Source organism: Cebus imitator, unplaced genomic scaffold (assembly GCF_001604975.1).
Source record: "Cebus imitator isolate Cc_AM_T3 unplaced genomic scaffold, Cebus_imitator-1.0 Scaffold62, whole genome shotgun sequence".
Classification (NCBI taxonomy): domain Eukaryota; kingdom Metazoa; phylum Chordata; class Mammalia; order Primates; family Cebidae; genus Cebus; species Cebus imitator.
The window spans coordinates 7,836,064-7,858,323 of NW_016107377.1; the positions used below are offsets into that span (position 1 = coordinate 7,836,064).

Here is a 22,260-nt window from a genome sequence, read left to right on the forward strand (position 1 = left end):
ACCCATTGGTATGCTACATCCAGATCCATCTCACATGCAAGGATACACAAAGACTCAAAACAAAGGGATAGAGAAAAATTTACCAACCAAATGGAGAGCAAAAATAAATAAATAGAAAGCAGGAGTTGCAATTTTTGCTGATAAAATAGACTTCAAAGCAACAAAGATCAAAAGAAGCAAAGAAGGATATTACATAAAGATAAAAGGATCAATGTAACAAGAAGAGCTAAAGATCCTAAATATATACGCACCCAATACAGAAATACCCAGATATATAAGACTTATAAAGAGACTTGGACTCCCACACAATAATAGTGGGAGACTATTAGATCAATGAGACAGAAAGTTAACATCAATATTCAGGACTTGAACTCAGATCCGGAACAAGTAGACTTAATTAACATTCATAGAACTCTCCACTTTAAATACACAAAATATACACTCTTATCAGTACTACATCACACGTATTTACAGGTTTAAATGAAATATTGGTTGGCTGCTTGTTAATTATTTTCTTTCCTCATTTTTTTTATGTTTCTATTATTAAACACAATTACAGGCATACCCATTTTTAGACTGCATTCTAGCCCGGGCAATAAAGCAACATCCCTGTTCTCTCTCCCTCTTCCTCTTCCTCTTTCTTCCTTTACTTTATTCTTTTTTTTTTCTTTTTCTTTTTATTCTTTTTCTTTCTTTCTTTCTTCCTCAAAAAAAAAAAAGAAATCTATAAACATAACTGGATTTAGTGCATACTAATTTCTACCATTTTCAGCATTTTCCTTATATACAACATCATCTATTAAATTCAAGATGCCTCTACAAAAACTTCACATAGCTAAATGGATTTTAAGTTATTATTGCTATTATTCACTTTATTAGCTATTTATTGAGCGCTTACTACATGCCAAGCATATTGCTAAGAACCACACAAATTATCTCATTTCATCCTCATAAAAATATTATGAAATAGATTCTATCATTACTGCATTTAACGAATAAGAGAACTGGGGCTCAGAGAGATGAAGTCATGCATCCAAAGTCATGCAGCTAATAACAGATCAAGCAGAGGCATGTTCCCAACCCTCTCTGCTGCTGCGGTTCTGGCTCCTACGCACTGCAGACACTGCCCCTCATTGGTGTCCACTGGAAGGATACACTTGCTCAGAATCTCCCATGTTTCCAACCTTATTATCATATTGAACTCCATGAAACTTCCCTTTTTGTAGATCAAAACTGGTCAAATGGTTTGACCTCATACAATGAACATTAGATATTAATATCTGCAGATTTTTTTACCAATGTATTATTTTATTTTTGTTTTGTATAACACATTTAGTAAATGACTGCTGAAATAATTATTACAAACTACAATGTAACCAGCAGGACATAAACACCAGTCAGCCCTTTAAATACATCCCCAGTTCTGATCTCAGACCGTCTTGATATTGATTATATGAGAGACACATTGGAAAAATGTGACCCGGAATTCTCTCCCTTAAGAAAATCATTTCCAGATTGGCATGTGAAACAGCTATGGATAACGACTGGTTTCTGCAAATCTGCAATGGGTTACTGGCACCGTAACTTTATTTCCTTTAAAAAGCAAACAACAAGACTAAATAACTCCAAGGAAAAAAAGAATAAAATAAAATAAACGCTATTTTTATTCACCACTGCTCCCTCAGGCAAGAGATTGGAAACCAGGGCGCACCTGTGATTCACCCTCCTCCTTTTCACCTTCATTGATCCCTGTGTCTTTCCTTCCTGTCTTGGAGGGAAAAACATGTCCTGCTTCTAGAGGAACTCGCCCTCCCATGCGTGCTCCTTATCCGGCCAGCCGGCCAGCCGCTGTCACTGCCTCTGGAAACTCCTTCCCCTCTGTCCGCACCCTCAACTGCTCCCTCCTTCCTGGCTTTGCTCTCAGCTCTCAGCACACAAACATATTCAGGGAATCCCCTGTATCACACACATACAAACACACAACCACTTCCTTAAACTCTTTCCTTCTTTCTCTTCTCTTCCCTGCTGAAAGGATTCACTAAGTGATATTTTCTGCCTATGTGTCCTCACCCCTAGACCCCCTGCTCACTCATCATCCCAAAGGACCCTGGCTCTTGCTCTCTCCACTCCAGAATCACTCTCAGAAATGTCACCAACAGCCTCCTGGTTACTGGGCTCACAGTTCCTCCTCTTGTTCTCTCCCTAGCTTGCCTTAATGTTGTCTCTTCCCTGACCCAACACTGTCCCTGGGATTCACTAATAGTAAACTTCACCAGCTGTCTTCCACACCTCTGACTGTTTTCCAGGCCACTCTTCTCTCTGTCTTATTTGCAGGTTCCTTCTTTGGCCCTTGTTTCTAAGGGTTTTCCACTTTTTTCTTATTGTTCCCTCTATTCTCTCCCTCTCTCTCCAATATACCTTGGGATGCTCCACTTCGAATTAGCTTTTCTTCCCTCAAACCCACTTCCTTTTGTTCCCAATTTAGATCCATGCCAACTCCCAGCAGAAACCAGCAGTCATTTTGACCTCCTTCCTGCAACTCCCTCTACAGCCTCATCTCTTAGCACTCCTCCTGTGCAGCCAGGCGGCCCATCTAACCACACCACAGTTCTCCCTCGAGAATGGCCCACAGCTTTGATATCCTTATACAATGGTGTCCACTCAAGTGCCACATACTTTGTGAGGCTTTCCCTCATCTTCCTAAGAATACTCATTTCCTCCCCGATGTTCCCAAAGCACTTTGTGTACGCCAGTGACGCAGCGTTTACCATCCCGGCACCTCTGGTACCTTTGAACAGTGCCACCCCACTTCATTTCTGTTTCTGTCTTCATCAATCCTTGAAGAAAGGGGCTGTCTTGCATTCCCCCCCACGTCCTAGCTCACAGTGCGTCTCCAAAGACGTCCGCTTTGTTGAACTAATCCAACTGTCTGGTAAGGTTTATATAGAATCATCATTAGAAATAAGGCTTATATTAAGTCATTTTTGAGTCCTCTTGCACACTAATCATTCATTATGTAAGACCACAAAACAAAACTCGAGGTGATTAATATGACACTATTTTTTTCTTCCTGAAATAAGTGTTTTCACAAAATAAAACCCTTTAAAGTTCTCATCCACTGAAAGTTACCTGCACTGAACAAATAAAAGACATTCTCTTGAGAACACCAGTTTCCCAAGTCAGCCAATTGCTTACTGTTGCTTTCTTGACTCCTCCTTTAAAAGTCCAAAATGACAAATTATCTCACAGGTCCCTGAGCAAATACTTCATTGCTTTCTGAAATGTCAGTGCTGTGTCTATTCCTACTTAGGTTTGCCTCGTTCTAAACCAACGGAAATATCTCTTCCTGCCAGCTGACATTTTGTTTTATAAAATTCTTTTTATCCTTTCTTATTTTCCAGAATATAATTTCTTTGATGAGCCTCTCCTTATTTCTAAACTTTGGGGAATTAAACTCTCTGTAATTTCATTATCCCATTGAAAGGCAGGAAGAAGCAGCTAAGCTCCAAAGAAGATGGCAATAAAAGTGAAAACTGGAGAAACCAGAGCCAAAGACATTTCCACAGGTAATATTTACTAAATGGCATCAAATACTAACGTAATAAGAAAGTAGGTTATCGATTAAAGACCTTATTATCTGACATCAATGCTCATCAGAGCCCTGCAGGGTAAATGTCATTATCCTTGTTTAACAGATCAATAAATGGAAGTTCAGAGAGGTTTGGTGATTGCCCAAGGTCACCCAGATGATAAATGCAAGCCCCTGCCACATGCTGGAGCAACCTGAAACAATTTTCTGAGGTAAAAACTGAACAGTCTGAAGGTGCTCCCTCAGCTCATGACATGTGGTTCTTAGCCAGGCACCATTATTCCCATAAGACAATGTCAATCCTATACTCTGCCTTCATTTATGCGAGACACTGTGCTATAAGCTCTTAATATATTTTCTAATGTAATTACTGAGTGAGCTATGAATAGCCAGTATGATTTATCAAGTTATTTAATGAGTGGTGAATGGGGCAGTAATATCCTTACAGAGAAGGAAACAAAACTCAGGATCTGAAGTCAAGAAATAAACCCAAAGTCTCAAAGTTAGGGGAGCTGATGAACCAATCCTGTTCCCCACAGAAAGCCCACGTCCTCAAAATCAACCCTGCTGCGTTCTTTGACTGTCATGGTGGCCGACACTGCCCTAAGTCAGCAGGATCTTGCCTAAGAATATCACCAGAAACTCAGCTCTACCATTCTGAAACTTGGTGGCAATTTGGTGGTATACTGTTAGCCTTATAGGTGTTGTAAAACATATCCTTTGATCATACAGCTAATTAGCCACCTAATCATACAGCTGCGTACCTTTCACTCTCTGAATTTCTCCTAGAAATGCCTTCCCACACTAAACCACATCTGAGTTTTCAGTATTCTCAGTGTTTCTTATTTGCACTGTAGGAAGCAGGAGGATGCCACGGTAAACCACCTAAGCTAGGAAATCGGACTGCTGAGTTTCAGTCCCAGGCCCGCCATTTGCTAAAGGACTTGAGTGAGTCTGCCTTTATGTTGTGTCTCAGTTTACTCACCTATAGAATGGGGACAATTACTCTATCTTTTTCAAAGGGCTTCTATGACTCTTTACTGAATTAATACCTGTAAAGTGCTTAAAATTATCCCAGCTACATGGTAAAACTCAATAGATATTAGCTAGATATTTTATAGATTGTTAGATGACTATATTGTGAGAAGAGAGAAAGACAATGAAAATCATGAAGGTGTAGCTTCCTTGAAGCTAAAGGGAGAGCATGTTTCAAAGTGGGAGAAATCACCTGCCTCAGACTCAAAAGTCATTGAAAAAGTGACCTTTGGGTTTGGCTAAAAGAAGGTCTTAAATGAGCTTTCAAAAAATGTTTCGTAACTCTGTGACTTATTTACCAAACAATGTCACATGTTTATGATTCCTTCCTATTTACTCAGAGAAAAATTTTTGGAAAATTAAATGCAATCCAAAATTTCATATACTTTGACAGAAAAGCAGTGTGATAAATTGCAGATCAAGATAAACTAATTGTGCTTAAGATGTTGGCCATGAGAGCTAGGAGTGGTTGGTATATACTGAAACATTGTTTCTATTATCAGGTTTTCATTATTTAAAATGCCTGCCATTCTTAGTCTTTTTTGAAAAAAAAATCTTTAATCTTTTTTAAGGGAAAACTCACCAGAATAGCATGGACATGAATTTTCATTGTATAAATTATCCCAATCAAAACTTGTATTAACCTCTGATGCCTTACTCCTACCCTAGTGCTGAATCTAGGGCTAATTAACACCTATTTAAGCATTCAGCTTTTGCCCTAGAGGCCAAGATAAATTTGTCCACAAGGCAAGAATATATTTGCCCAAAAGTAAATCTCAATGAGAAAATAATTACTTTTTTGTTATTTTATGTAGAATTTTGTTGTAAAACTATAGCAAAAAAATTTTAAAGAATGTAGAAAAAGGAAATAAAATCATGACACCACCTCTCTTAGGTAATCACTACCATTATTTAGGCTTTTAAGGCTTTTTCCATGCATATTTTTATAAAACTTTAATTATGGCATACATATAATGTTATATTGTATTTCTCAACACAACTATAAGCATTTTTCAAGTTGGTACATGGTCGTACATGTATTGTAATACATGTGTGTTAACTGAACAATATATAACTGAATGATTAACTTAATCATTTCCATAGTGGTGAGCATTAATACTGCTTCTATCTGATCTACATAATTTTTAATAACATTGTGATGTACACTTCATTGCAAATACACGTTTCTACATTTATATTATTCTCTTAGGTTTAATTTCCAAAGATAGAATTGGGGGTCTGCAAGTATAAATGTTTATGTTGTTCTTGCATATTCCCAAACTGTCTCTAAAAGTATTGCACAAATTTCACTGCCACCAATATTCTAGGTGAGTAATCAACATTACTAGATCCTGACTCTATGTTAAAAAGTTTTCCTATTATAATAGGCTAGAAAGAAAAAAATGCTTCCTTTATTACAGAGAATGGTTATTTCTCGTGCTGATTTTACACTTTTCCTTTGTGAGTCATCTATTCGTTATATTTATCTGTTCATCTATTAAAGCTGCTTTTTTATTGATTTGTAAGAGGCCATCTCTTTTACTTATAAAATCATTTAATACTAAGAGTAAGAATATTAGAGTGATTCTTGACATTTTACTGATATTACACTAAGCTGAATAGTGAAATCACCATCATTAATAGATGAAAATTAAAATATTGTAGAAGCACTTCACCATTAAGTTCTGACATTAATTGAGGGACAATTTGGAGGCTTTAAAAGTCTTCACTTTTCCTGAAACTTACCTATCTGTTATAATTACAGTTATCTTTTGAAATTAAAAGCTTTATTTAAATACAGCATGCCAGCCAATTAAAGATAAATTAATTATCTTATTCCCTATCTCTCCCTTGACCTTTTAAAGCACTGTTGAAACAGTTCAATGAATGCAAGTAAAACTGATGAGTCTGCCACTCTAAAACTGATGCTTCCACTAAATCTCAAATTATGTGATATTACTTAATATTAACAATATTATTAATATTAACAATATTAACATTATTATTAATCACCTCATTTCACTGAAAAATCACTAAGTGCCAGATACTGTACTAAATGTTTTATACAAAATATCTCATTTTGATGCTATCTCACACCAGAACGGCAATCATTAAAAAACCAGGAGACAACAGATTCTGGAGAGGATGTGAAGGAAATGGCAATGCTTTTACACTGCCAGTGGGAGTGTAAATTAGTTCAACCATTGTGGAAGACAGTGTGGCAATTCCTCAAGTATCTAGAACTAGAAATACCATTTGACCCAGCAATCCCATTACTGGGTATATACCCAAAGGATTATAAATCATTCTACTATAAAGGCACATGTTACACGTATATTTATTGCAGCACTGTTCACAAAAGCAAAGACCTGGAACCAACCCAAATGCCCATCAAAGATAGACTGGATAAAGAAAATGTGGCACATATACACCATGGAATAATATGCAGCAATAAAAAAGGATGAGTTCATGTCCTTTGCAGGGACCTGGATAAAGTTGGAAACCATTATTCTCAGCCAACTAACACAAGAACAGAAAACCAAACACTGCATGTTCTCAATCATAAGTGGGAGTTGAACAATGAGAACATATAGACACAGGGAGGGGAACACCACACACTGGCGCCAGTCGGGGGATGGGAGGCTAGGGGAGAGATGGCAGGGGATGGGGGCATAGGGGAGGGATAGCATTAGGAGAAATACCTAATGTAGGTGATGGGGTGATGGATGCAGCAAACCACCTTGGCATGTGTACACCCATGTAACACACTCGCACGTTCTGCACATGTACCCCAGAACTTAAAGTATAATAATAATTTTTAAAATCTCATTTTATTCTCACAACAAACCACTCAGATAGGTATTAGCTTTCCCACATTACAACTGAGAAAACATGCATCTATAATGGCTAACCACCTGGGCAAAGCTAGCAACAGGACAGAATAAAAACCCAGGGCCTGTGTCCCTCATCGCTAAGCATCTGGCCTTGTATTAATGCACTGTGTACTAATACTGATTTCAAGAAATTTAGAAAACGACGTTTTAGCAAGTGGATTTAGTATATATTCTGACTGGAAATTCCTCAACTGATACCTCCATTAATAAAGGCTGACATCACTGATTACATTTTTGAAGTTTAGCCTATGTACTTTAATTTGAAACATAATTTTTCATACTGGTAGTTTTAACAGAAGAAATGACATTTAGGAAGATAATATAAAATTCTCAAGTTAAATACTTTGCTCACTTTTGTGATATTTGCATACAGAACTTGAGCTTGATTCAGATAAACTATGTGTCCTGGAAATTGATCCAATGGTCACATCTAACCATTTTCAAAGGAGCAACAATCTAACCTTTCATATAGCAAGGATGGAATCGGGTAGAATAAGTAAAAGAACCCTGGCACAGAGGGAGAAGAGACACCAAGGTTTCATTCCCTATAGCAGCTGCATAATTCTTCCCCCAGAAAATATCCCCAGCATTGCACAAATTTAACAGGCTGTTTCTCATATTCAGTTATCTGCACTCTGATTCCTGTGGACTGAGCTCGTGCTTCTGAACTCTACATCACTCTCTTGTGTGCTCTAATCAGTAACAACTCAATGCCTGTAATGAGGGCTCACAGATTCAAGGCAGCATCCTAGGCCACTGTGGGGAATGTTAAGATGGACAAGACACACACACTGCCTTCAAGGGCTTTACAATTTAGGGGTTGGAGGTGTAGGCATGTGTGTCCACATGCTCAGGTGTGCACCTGGGAGTTCAAATAAAGGTGAGAGAGCATCTAAATGAAGGAACTGGTGAAAGCTCTGGTAGGAGATGGTATTTCAGGTGACACTGAAGAGTGGCTGCTAATGTAATAGGTGCGAAGGGGAAACAGGGAGGCATTTCAATGAATGCAACCAGCATGCATTAAACTAAGGATACAGAAAAGTGTACAGCTTTTCTGGAAAATCATAAGCAGCTGGGCTACATTAGAGCACAGAATTTGTGTATGATAATTGTGAGAACTAAGACTAGATAAAAAGAAAAGAGTCAAGTCATGGATGACCTTGACTGCCAAAGAAAGAAGTAAGCTTTAGAAATTTCATTCAGAGAAGCCATTGGAGGTTTTAGAGAAAGGGAACAATAAGATCAGAAATGCACCTTAGAAATGGAATGGATTGCATAGGGAATCGTAGAGAAGCATATAAAACAGACTACTGATAGGAAGTATTTTAAAAAAGAGGAACGGGGCCAATTGGAAATATACTTTAATATCTCAACTAGAAACAGTCTCAAGTAGGGAGTGGCAATAATAGCAAAGGGGACCTTTGAGAAATGTTGTATCCCAGAAAAACTCAATAATGTGGGACTCCCTGGATACAGGGGAAAAGGAAGAGTCAACATTACTTTGTATCTTGAGACACAGAAAAGAAAATATTCATGAGCAGATTCTTTTCAACACAAATTATTGGATAAATTTGAAATACGGGGATCACTATGGGGTGATTTGTGTCCCCCACCCCAAAAAAATGTGTTGAAGTCTTAACCTCTAGTATCTCGGAATGCAACCTTACTTAGAAATAAGGTGGATTTGCAGATGTAAATAGTTAAAACAAGGTTATGCTGAATTAGGCCTTTAATCCACTATGAGAGGTATCCTCATAAGAAGAGAGAGGCACCCAGGGGAGAGGGTGCCATATGGAGACACAGAAAAACAGTCAATTATAATCTCTCCACCAAAGGATAACCACTATTGACAATGCATTTATCCATTTAGACATCATGGTATGATTTTTCTTTTTTAATGGAACTTGTATTGCTTGTACTATTTTTGTATCCAGATGGTCTTTTTTTTTTTTAAGACAGAGTCTTGCTCTGTCACCCAGGCTGGAGTGCAGTGGTACAATCTCAGCTCACTGCAACCTCTGCCTCCCAGGTTCAAGTGATTCTCCAGCCTCAGCCTCTCAAGCAGCTATGATTACAGGTGTACGTTACCACCCCCAGCTAATTTTTGTATTTTTAGTAGGGTTGGGGTTTCACCATGTTCGCCAGGCTGATCTCAAACTCCTGACCTCAGGTGATCTGCCCACCTTGGACTCCCAAAGTGCTGGGATTATAGGCATAAGCCACCATGCCCAGCCTGTATCCAGGAAGTCTTTATTTAGTGGACTGGGTACCATTATGTCACATGGATGTCCCACAACCAATTTCCTATTGATGGGCCTATGAAGCATCTCCTTAGAAATGTCTTCAAACAACCTACATGACAAAAGGAAAAGTAATAGACTTGCTGTCCGCATGTCCTCACTCAAGTTCCCCCTAATAATATAGACATGTTTTTTCACATTATATATTATGTTATACATTATATGCAGGTATGTAGTTTAGTATATTTAGATCTTTTACTTAGGTTCTTTATCAAAAACTTTCTTCATATTCAAAATACAGCATATAATCAGAGTGCCCAAGAGGGTCCTTCATGGACATCTATTCTAGGGTAACCCAGGAACCAGAAAATTGAGGCATCCTGCTCAAAGTCACAGGGGACCCACTGGGACAGGAATCCAGTCTCATTTCCAATGCTATTATTGCTTGATGTGCTGTCATAAAAATGATATAAGAACCATTTTAAAAATAGGTGTAGATCTTCCTCTTGAGCTCTGTGGTAAAATGTAGACCTTAACTGGAAATCTATCTCGGTTTAACTATTTTTTAAAACTGTAAACATTCTATCAATATTCTACTGATAGTGAAAAGAGACAGACAAATTCCTAGGCAGACAGGGACAGGTCTCTGGTGAAGCCCAACCTTCAATCCAAAGACATTCTAAAGCCTGAAAACCAAGCTGCCAGTTTCCAGTAGAGTCCACTACCAGAGTGAGAACTTCTATCCCTGTCTTACCCACTCTCTTTCAGTTGGTTCCTTCTGGATGATGCCTTTTAAGCAATCGAATGGTGCTTTTTCCAAGACCACCCGTGGACCAATTAGTACACACTCCCCCATTCTAAGCCCATAAAAAGCCCAGACTCAGCCTCACAGAGGGCTACCCACTTTCAGGGTTCCCTCTTGCCACTGAGAGCTTTCCTGCATCACTCAATAAAATTCTTCTCTGCCTTATTCTCAGTGTCCCCACACCTTATTTCTCTTGTTGCAGGACAAGAACCTGTAACTCGCCAAGCTGCAGACGGCAGGAACAAAAGAGTTGTAACACTCCTGTTTGCCAAGCTGCAGGTAGCAGGAACAAAAGAGCTGTAACCCACTCATTCACTGAGCTGCAGATGGTAGGAATAAAAGAGCTGTAACCCTTCCTCCTGCTCACCAAACTATGGGAACGAAGAAGCCATAATACTAACACTAGCAGTTTCACTGCAAGTAAAACTGGTTGTCTTCAGATAACTAATTGTCTTCAGATAACATCTTATTCCCTATAGAATTAATTGAGCCGACCTCAGATATCTTAAGAAAAAATATATATTAAATTCCAAATACAGTCATTATTCAGTTGCTAATAAATGACTGTTGTAGTTCTTCATTCCAGGTTCTTCAAATCCTTTGGTTGTAAAATAGAAAGCTGTGCCTTATATTTCTATCATGGACATAAAATTTTCAACTGCCATTATAGGAGACGATTGTGTAAATTTTTTTAACTATGAATTATATTTTCTTTAATTGATCCAAATAAAATGTTTACTTTTTAAAACTAAGCGAGTAGTGCAACATGAATTTATCTTTTGGTTTACTCTCCTCTAATGCCCTGAGTCACTGGCAGCTTTGGGACAAACAACTTGGCTTTTCTCACTTGAGAGAAATCTATACTTCTTATTGTGAATGCTTGTCACTTTAATATGAGGTAAACATTTTCTCCCAAAACAGGAAATGGGAGGTCACACTATTGTGGCTATAAAGAAAAATGAAAAATGCTATAAAAATGAAGGCATTAAAAAAATGATCATGAGCTACTCTCATAATAAAAAATAAACTTTCATTTTGTGTCCTTTGACACACAGCATAATGAAGCAGGCATGAACAGCTCAGAGTGATCTAAAAATCACCAAGTATAGTTTTCTACTGTATCAAAAAGGTGTTATTTTTAGCACCCGAAAGCCCAAATCATCAATAATTGGCATTTTAATGTGAAAGTCATCAAGACCTATTTATTTAAATGATCTTTGATCAATTCCCTGCCAAGTCTAATTTGTTTCCCTGTCCTTCAGCCACATGGTTTCCTATTCCATTTTCTAAATGAGAGACTATATTTTACTATGAAGGCAAAATTTTCTTTAAAGACAACTGAATTTTGTTTTTTGTTTAGAACCAATCCTCTTTTCCTTTGCATCTAATAAAGAGGATGTATTTTCTCAGTCTTGTTTTCTTCTCACACATACATAAGGAATATTCTGTCCCTTAGTGTATTTTACCTTCCAGTCACCATATATTTCCTGGTTTCATCTTTTCATGCCATCATTGATATGCCTTATTTCTGGTTTAATACTTACTCTAATTCCTAATCTTCAGTCTTGGGCATTTTTAATGTGCAGCTCTGTGTAGCTACCTGGGTTTCATCCTGTTCTCTTCAATTTTGCCATCCTTATAAGTATTGTTGCTTTAAGAAATAATCTAATTTTCATGGTCCTCCCACTTGCATGACATTTTCCAATAATATATTTAAATTACTACAGTTGACTCTCCTGAAATTCATTTTCTTTAGGTTGCTTTTCCACTTCTTTAGTAGTCTTTGTGTAAACATCAATCTTTAAGTGCATTTTCTTAATTAACTTACATGTTCACTTAAGAAATAGCTCTACTCTGAAGGTCAAAAGTCAGAAGCAGCTAAATACTAGCACAATCTCACCTCCCTTTTTGCTCTGTCTCTATTTTTGTCTCTCTCCACAGACCCTACTCACTGGTATTTCTGCCTGACCATGTTCAGAATATACTCTCCCACCTTTGAATTAATAGACTGTGATATATAATCTTTCATTACATGTACAGTTTTGTCCGCTATGCACTTAACAGTAAGTCCTCAATGTCATCAGTAGATTCTTGGTAACTGTGACTTTAAGCAAAATGCTGTGTAACAAAACCAATTTTACTATAGGCTAGTTATTATATAAACAAGAGTTAAGTTGCTATGGTATGTTTATGGTCACAAAAACATCACCAAACTTCTAAATAAAGAACCGAAACACTTCTAATATTAAACACTGAATGTGAGCTATATATACATTTAAGAAAGATTAATACAGACAAGGAAGACAATTATTTATCCAATTTTTGGTGGATGAGTGAGTGACAACAGTCACAGTGGTGGTGGCTGAAATCAGTGAACAAATGTTTGCAGTTTGACAATTGTCAGGAACACCTCCTACTACCACACAGTTCAAAGACAATCAATAACACACATATGTAGGCTCGCCGAGTACTTTCATACTGCATTGTTTATTTGTATAATTATTGTATGTTACAAATTTTTGTTTTACAATCATTTGTATTCATTCATTCATTCATTTTCCAAATTGCTTATTCCAGTTAAGGGTGGCAGATGGCAAGAGTCTCTCCTCACAGCTCTGGGGGCAAGGTGGGAACCAGCCCTGGACATGCACCATCTTATCCCATCACAGGGTGCACTCACACTCACTCAGACTGAGACTGTGCAGACATGCCCATTCACTCAATGGGCACAGCTTTGGGCTGTGGAGGGAAACCAGAGTACTTGGAGAAAACTCATGTAGCCAGGGGGTGGGTAACATGCAAATGTGCAAACTCCAAGAAGACAATGGCCCCAGCCAGGAATCAATTTCTTTTTCTCTACAATGTTATAATGAAAAAATACTGAATGAAATAACTTATTGCAGGACCTGCTGTAGAATAATGATTAGTGAGTCTTCAGATTCATTATGACTTCTTATCGTGACAACTAAAACCTGGGAACCTCTGTAAGAGACAATTAATAAGCTGGTCAAAGAGCAAGTTAGCTGCGATTTGAGTGATTTGGGGTAACCTGAAAAATACAGGATAAAATGGGAAAAACACGCAGCCTTAATTTATTAATGAAAGTGCATTTATTACGAATGACACCCACTACAATGATTAATAATTAAGCTAATCCTTTATTATGTGCTCTGCTGATCACGATCAAAAATGACAAAACATGTTTGCTTTGTTTTCAATTAAAATGTGTGGAAGTACAGAAATTTGAGAAAATGAAAGTCTGACTTTTAAAAGGTCCTTCAACCATACTTAATTGCTTTGTTGACTTTTCTTCATCTTTATGCATCTCAATTCCTTATCTGGAAAGTACAATAAACGTTCCTCTGTTGTTGACAATAGATGGTATAACAACCTTCTTTTGCAGCTGAATTCTCCAAGTCAATACTACCTTCCGTCTGATCCGTGGTTCAACTCCATTTGACAGTTCAACACTAGCTAATACAATTGTTTCCTTATTAAATGTACTAACCCCTGTGTTCTCTGAATGTCTTTAAATAAATAACATTAAATAAACCATAAAACACTTGATAAACAATTTTTCCAGAGATGTATTCTCAAAGTGACTATACCTGAGTATGAATTCATTTAAAAAACTGCTTTTGTTCCAGGCTCACATAAGAGTCCCAGGAAACAGGGTCAGGCAGGAATGAGAAGAGGCATCATCTTTATGACATGATTGATAACTATCTTGAATAAATACAAATACCTATTAGGAACCACCCATCAGAAGTTTCTGTTTAATTTCTTTTAACATCAGGGATTTCTAATATATTTAAATATTATTTTTAAAAATAATTTTATTTATAAGCAATTTCAAGATCACATCTAGTCCATAAAGTACATAAGATGAGGTCTTTTAATACATGACTATTTGATAGTGAACACAACCTGAAAAAGAACTTGGATCTCTAGGCTTTCCACTTTTAACCCTCTCAATATTAAGGTTGATCTCCTAATTCTGATGGAAATCACCTATACATTGAATAAAAGTGGCAAGTGTTTTTCTATGAGCTGGGATTGTCAGCTTCATAAAATTATGTTAGTAATGAGTTATTACATTTATGCATCAAAACTTTGGAAACTGAGGAATTGGCTTTTGATATTAAATATGTTCTAGTAAACTATAAAACACACTCAGGTGAAAATTATAAATATGTTCTATTAGATTTTTAACATAAATAATTAATTCTCATAACTCTGCCAAACAGATATTTCACCCTCCTTGAACTGATGAAGAAATACGTCTTGCCAAAGTCATATGGTTAAGCAAGAACAAAGGTAGAATTTGGACCCCACTGTGACTGATTTCAAAGCTTTTCACTATATCATGCTGCCTTTATTTTCAATTAAGTTTAGGATTCCCCCAAGTTAATGAGAAACACACATACCATAAATTAAAATCAACAGTACATTGAAAGCCTGATTTTAACTAACAGCTTTTGGGCAAAACATTTTCCTAATGTTAATAAGAAAAACATTGACTCATCTAACTTGCTTCTTCCATTGCTCCCCCTCTATCATCCAACCCCATTAGGATGCTGCAGAGCTCTGATATGAACAGAAGGTAGACAGTAGCCAGAGAAAGAAGAGAAACAGAGGGCCTGAATGATCTACAAACTGTGTAACCAGCTCCCAGACAATCAAGAGTGAACTTAATTAAATGGTTTGTTTAAAGTGTGTCTAGAAAGGGAAAATAACTCATTTTTAATTAGAACATTCTATTTTCTTTTTTTGGCAAATGGTAATCATTTTAAAAATAAAAATCATCTCAAGTACTTAAATCATAGTATTATTTTTAGATATCTCTGCATTATAAATAATTTAGAATTTCAATTATAATCATTTGCAATAAACTACTTACAAATATTTAAGGTTCTTCTTGAAACTACCTTGTCTGCTTAAAATATATATATTTATATAAACATATATTTTTGTCTGCTTAAGAAAATTATATTTATATATTAGTATATTATGTTTATATATTTTTAACAGACAAGGTAGTTTCAAGAATATATATCAGATAATCTGCCTAAATACAAAATGGTTAAGAGACATTTCTGTATCACTATTTTTACTCAAAGTTTTGTTTTGATCTGTCAAAAAGTTTTGGGGAGCTCCGTGGATTTTAAGAGCTCATTATCTTATTTCATAGTGATATTAGCTTCATTCTGCAATGATAGTGAGGCATTTGATGGCTGCTATCAATAGGATCTGTGTTCATCCACAGAGACACTTCAAATGAAGTGAAAAACATTTGCCGATTACATTATGTTATGATAGTGAATGATTTTAAAAGATGTCAAGTTCTGCTTAAGGAGTTTCATATGAAATAGCATCTACATTAGAGGAAGGTTTGGGGGAGGTAAAGATGTAAGTCATCAGAATTTCATTTATTTTTAAATACAATTAAGCTCTCGGAAAGCACCAGCACTTTAACTCTGAAGTATCTTTTTTTTAAAGACATTACTAAAATATCATATTACTATTTCCTTATTTTTAAATACATCCCTGAAGAAATCAGTTCACTTTAATAAGTGGAAGGATTTATGAAGAAAAATAGGCTATAAGCACACAAGAAGGATACAATATTTAATTGAACTAATTATACTTTCATGATACATCGTTTCTGACATATATGTTTACCACATATCTAAACTTCTATAATAATACTATGGTAAGAGATGTTCACGTGTATCATAAGTACCCATAGCCACAGCTCACACACCATTTTGCCACAGGAAAATTAGAGTACAATATATACTCTTTCAATCATACAAAGTACAATGCAGGTACTTGTGAACATTATATTAATATTGTATTGAATATAATAGCATCCATTACACTTTGATTGCGAGTTGAGATACTTGCCTTAGGAGTCACTGACTCGGTACTAGATTCTTTTCAGTTTTATTTTAACTTCACTAATCTTGGATCTTGGATGCAAGATAATTAAATGTTACATCTTTGGAGAAAGTGTTTTCCCAGACAATGACCCCTCCAAAAAATACAAAAGGACAATGCCACTGAAAATAAGTGAGAAAAAATTTATAATTACCTTCAAATATTTTTACAGAATACATTATTTCATTAACAATGACCCAAACTCTAATTTTAATGGAAATTGATAACAATATTGATTGATGCTGTCATTTTCATTTCTTTTTAGTATACTAACGGATGAAAATAAGTATTGAAAATACTCATTTCTTCAGGTTCAAAATACAGTTGATCCTTGATTAGCTCTTGAATTTCTCTATGATGCAAATCTTGAAACCATCCATCTCCCTCTGCCACCTTTTTTTATTTTATTTTATTTTTTTTATTTATTTATTTATTTATTTATTTATTTGCCATGACCACAGTTACACTCATGATTTCCTTGATTGGCTCTATCACAAATCTGGTGAAGTCATGCATATCTGGACATAGTTTTCTTCAGCAGGAATTTAGTGTTTCCAGGCTTGATGTTATTCACAACTTTATAACGATGGCATTTTCAAAAATGTCACCCTTCTAGACTTTCATGATGTTTTCTCTATCAGGGTTCTCTTCCATAGTGTTAACAATTCTTTCCATAGAGTACTGTGTGTAATGGGCCTTAAAGGTCCTTAAGGCCTCCCTGATCTAAAGGCTGAATTCAAGACACTGAGTTTGGAAGCAAGTCAACCACTTTGAAGCCTTCAGTGTTGAACTTATGCATTATGGGTAGCCAGGAGCACTGCCCAATATCAAAAGTACTTTAAAAGACAGTCAGTCACTAGGCCAGAGATGGTAGCTCACATCTTAATCCCAACACTTTGGGAGGCTGAGGCAGGTGGATCACTTGAGGCCAGGAGTTCAAGACCACCCTCTGCAAAAACTAAAAAAAATTAGCTTGGCCTGATGGGGCACACCTCTAATCCCAGCTACTTGGGAAGCTGAAGTGGGATGATCCACTTAAACCCAGGAGTTTGAGGATGCAGTGAGCCATGATCATGCCACTGCACTCCAGCCTGTGCAATAGGGTAACAGAGCAAGACCCTGTTTATTAAAAGAAAAAAAAGTCCTTTACTGGCAAGATACTTCCCGACTTTAGGAACAAAGTGTCTTTGGAACCAATCCTGAAATAAAGTTCTTATTGTCCAGGCATTCTTGTTGTGCAACCAAAAGACTGCAATCTGGTGTTAATCTTTTCCCTTCAAGGCCCTGAGCTTAACAGCTTCATAGATAAATTCAGTCCTCATCATAAACTCAATTGTATCTGCATGGAACAGTAGAGTTTGCCTGTCTTTTCCTGCCTTAAATCCTGGTATTCCCTTCTCTTCCTTACTAATAAATACTTCTGTGGCATTCTTTTGTCCAGAATAGGACACTTTTGTCTCCATTAAAACCTGTTCTCACAGATATCCTTTCTCCTTGATGATTTTCTTGCTGGCATCTGGGAACTTGGTCAGGAAAAGCTGCTTCTCCTGTTACGCTGACATTTTTTATTAAGCCAACCCTCTTTCTAAAATTATTAAACCATCCTTTGCTGATAGTAAATCTTCAGCTTTAGATCCTTCACCTTCCTTTAGCTTTAAGTTGTCATGTAATGATCTCAATTTTTCTTCAGTCATAGTAGTCTGTAGGTATGCCTTTCTTATGGTAATCCTGCACCACATAAAAGCTGCATTTTTGATATTAAATAAAAAGTATTTTGCAAAAAGTACAAGATTTTCTCACCTTCTGGTTTAACTACAGCAATGGCTTCACAAATTTCTTTACTTTTTTTTTTTTTTACAATGGTCCTTATGCAAAATTCATTTATCTTAAAATGGCAGGCAACCACATCTGCAGACCTCAGTCAATGGTACGTATCAAGCAATGAAACTTTTTCTTATAATGTCATGACTTCTCTCTGCTTCTTGGGAGCACTTCCAGCATCACTAGTGCCATTACATTTGGGTCCCATGGTATTACTCAAGGTTTACAATGTTGCACTACATACAATGAAAAATACACCAGAACCAAGAGAGATCACTTTTTACTGAAATAAGCAATTTACCAGAGCAATAAACAGCTCTCCAGTAAACTGAATTAGTGTCACATGACGTTTTAAGCATATACAACACTTGAGCTCATTCGATAGCAACAGAAGGTGCTATTATTGCAGTAATACAATATATACTACAGCTAATTTCATGCAGTTATGATTTAATACTACATCTTTGTTTACATGTGTGGCAACATGTATGGTATGTGTTTGTTTGCATACGTTTTGATATATTTTAACTTTTTATAGATCTGTGTATATTTCATGGTAGCATATAATAAAATAGACTGGTGTCTATGTATATTTTATATATTCATCACCTATCTAAATTTTTCTTAGTTTTTTGATATTTCCAGGCTATATGGTTCATCTGCAAGTTTTTTCAGATTGTCCCACATCTCTAAAAACTTTCCAATATATTTATTTTTTTAATCTGCATATAATTAGACCCATGTAGTTCAAACCCATGTTATTTAAGGGTTGACTGTGGATACTGGGTTTTAGGCCCAAGTACTGCACCCAAATAATGCACTAAACTTTATGTGTCTTGAGAACAAAGATACCACTCTTTGCTTTTTTTTTTCTTTCCTAGAGGCCTACTAACACAAGACAGGCAATTACTATTTTGTTGAAGTAAGTAAAACTAAGTATATATACTTTGTAATCATTGTTTATGTTTCATACATTGTAGTCCTATGCAAAACTCATGAAGAAAAATTACTCTTCACCTCTTCACGAAGTACACTTCACCGTGAACTATAATTTTATAAGAATTGTAATTTCCTTATATATAACAAATTAACTTACACATGGATTTTTTTTTATGAATCTTACAGTATTTCAGGAAAAGAGTTTCATTCCCAACTGACAACAGGGAAGATCAGCTCATCCTTAATTCATTAAATGCCATTTTTTACCCGCTTACATTTGTCAAATTATAAGATTCATTTTAACAGGGATGTAGAGTTATAGCTTTAGCTCTTTTTGTTCTAATCCTTTTTTTCGTGTATTCTTTCCTTTGATTTGTGACCTTCATTACCAAGAGAGCTCACATAATGCGTTCAGTTCAGTTCCAGGAGGCTAAGCAGTCAGATACTGCAGGAATTATTTCACATTCCACAGTTATTAACATGATTACTCAGAAAAATTATATTAATATCCAAAGCACTCCAGCACTTCCAGAAAAAAAGAGTGCTTCTTTATCACAACTTTTCCCTTGGCTTAGAGAATACATCCTTAACTATTTACAGTTGAAATCTTCAAATGAAAATTCCCCAGCCAAGTGGAATTACATTATAAAATGTTTGCTGTATACTTAAGGTTGCCTAATTCACAGCTTGCTTTACTTTTTTCCTGATTATAAAATAATGTATTCTGATTTTACTAAATTTGGAAAATATAAAATAGTATAAATTAAATAAAATCAGCCATAATCACACATAACCCATAAATAACCATATTTCAATGTTTCCTTCATTTTTTTCTATACATGTTAATGGCATTTTGTGTGTGCCAATTTAAAATCAGTCAGTATTTATAATTTTATATCATTTTTCCACCTAACATTGTATCTCATGTAATTATTCTTCAAAAGCATTATTTTAACACAATACAGATAGAACATAATTTATTTTAATATCTATTTAACCAAGCTCTACAAATGCAAACAAATACATATTGGCAGAAATCTGATCTGTGGTTGATGGGATTGGGTGAAAGTCAGGGCAGGAGAGAAACATTTTAAAGGGATACATGGAAGCTTTTGGAGATGATGGATGCATTCATTCTCTCACTATCAAAATAAATAAAAGTGGATTAAGAAGCTCATTGCAAATGCAAATACCCTATTTTGAAATAGGCTAATCAAATCATTTGTGTATGTTAATTTGTTTCACTGTAGTAATCATTTTACTATATATATGTATGTTTCATGATATCATGTTGTATACCTTAAATATACATGATATAGTTTGGACTTTTGTCCCCATCAAATCTCATGTGGAACTGTAATCCCCAGTGTTGGAGGTGGGGCGTGGTGGGAGATGACTGGAGGTGGAGTTCTCATAAATGGTTTAGCACCATTCCCCCATCCTTGGTACTGTATAGTGAATGAGTTCTTACAAGATCTGGTTGTTTAAAAGTGTGAAGCACCTCCCCCTTCTCTCTCTTGGTCCTGCTCCTACCATGTGAGACACCTGCTCCTGCTCTTCCTTCCACCATGAGTAAAAGCTCCCTGAGGCCACCCCAGAAGAAGACATGCTTCTGTACAGCCTGTGGAAGCCAATGAGCCAATTAAACCTCTCTTCTTTATAACTTACCCAGTCTCGGGTTTTGTTTTATAGCAGTGCAAGAATGAACTAATACAATACACAAATAAATTTCTTTTCTAAAATATACAATTTAGGCCAAAGGTAAAAAGAACACAAGGTCAAAGAATCACAGAACCTTCTAACCGGCTATAGGGTAACCACACCTGTGTATTGTAGATGCACCTGACAGTGATAATTTACCTTAAGCATATCCTCAGAATGACCCTATGTGGCAGATGTACCTGAATGTGTGTTGGAAGTTCCAAGTGTGCCAACCAGGAGATTCATTCCTTATCTATGAGAAATATCTGAGCTCACCAGTGAAATGCAGGCTGCAGGGGGATAGAGGCCCTTTGTTTTAGGTTACATGAAGGTTGTCAGATGTAGGCTGTTCTTGAGGGTGAGGATGCTAAGTGAAAATGCTATATAAACTTCATGCTTTTCATAAGTGGTTCTTCTGTCCTGCTACCTACCACTGGACCATCCCTGTAAGTCCTCAATAAAACCTTACATCTAATTCACTGGCTCTGGGTCTCTGGCCTCTGGAACCTGTCACTATCCCTACTGAAGTTAATAGGAAAAATGCCTCTCTAACAATGGCCCTATTAGCCTGTCTTGGTCCTCTCTGAAGCAGCAGGCTATGCGGTTTAACAGTTTCACATTTGAATTGTTTTTCTCCATAAACACAGCCAAACCTGGATCCCTGTAACTTCCACCCATTGCATCTAGTTCTGCCCTAGTTAGCAAACTCCTCTTCCATGACAGCCCTAGAGATATCTGCCAAAAGCAAGCAAATTTTCTTTAAATTCCTCTTATAATTAGACTAAATATTCTTTCAACTGTTCCTCATGTGGCATGATTTTTAAGTCACCTCAACATTCTATTTTTAAAGTATATGTCCCAGACCAGACTTATGATTCCCTGTGTGGTCTTACCAAAATGGAGAGTAGTAGAGTTTTACTTTTATTTGTCCAAACTTGTATGTTCTTAAAAAAAGAGAAAGAAAAAAAGAAAGTCCATAGTGATAACTGCAACCCACATGTTCCTTGTAATGTGGGAATGAAGGAAGAAGATCAACAAACCCAGGATACTCCCATAAACCTGCTAAAAAGGGTGACAGGTCAAACTCAACATGCAAAGCAGGCTCAGGTGGAACAGATTTCCGGAGCATGATTGTAGTCTCACTACCAAGTCTCCTTCCAGAATGGTCTTTTAGAAGTGTCTGTAGCAATATCAGGTCTCAGGGGCAGCCTTCTCCTTCAACTTCTTCTTTCAGTAATGTGGCACAGTGTAAAGAAACTTGCAGGTCCCAATGATTATGTCAGACAAACTGGATGT

General features: G+C 36.4%; 1 protein-coding gene and 1 long non-coding RNA gene across 2 annotated transcripts in view; one reads left to right on the forward strand and one right to left on the reverse strand.

Annotated features, from left to right (window-relative positions):
* Nucleotides 1-22,260, reverse strand: part of HS6ST3 (heparan sulfate 6-O-sulfotransferase 3) — a 739,085-nt gene that overhangs the window by 670,794 nt on the left and 46,031 nt on the right. The window lies entirely within an intron of this gene.
* LOC108305411 lies at nt 3,408-11,160 on the forward strand. Its single transcript, XR_001825717.2, has 3 exons — nt 3,408-3,566; nt 5,835-5,952; nt 10,766-11,160. It is a non-coding gene; the product is annotated as an uncharacterized LOC108305411 (long non-coding RNA).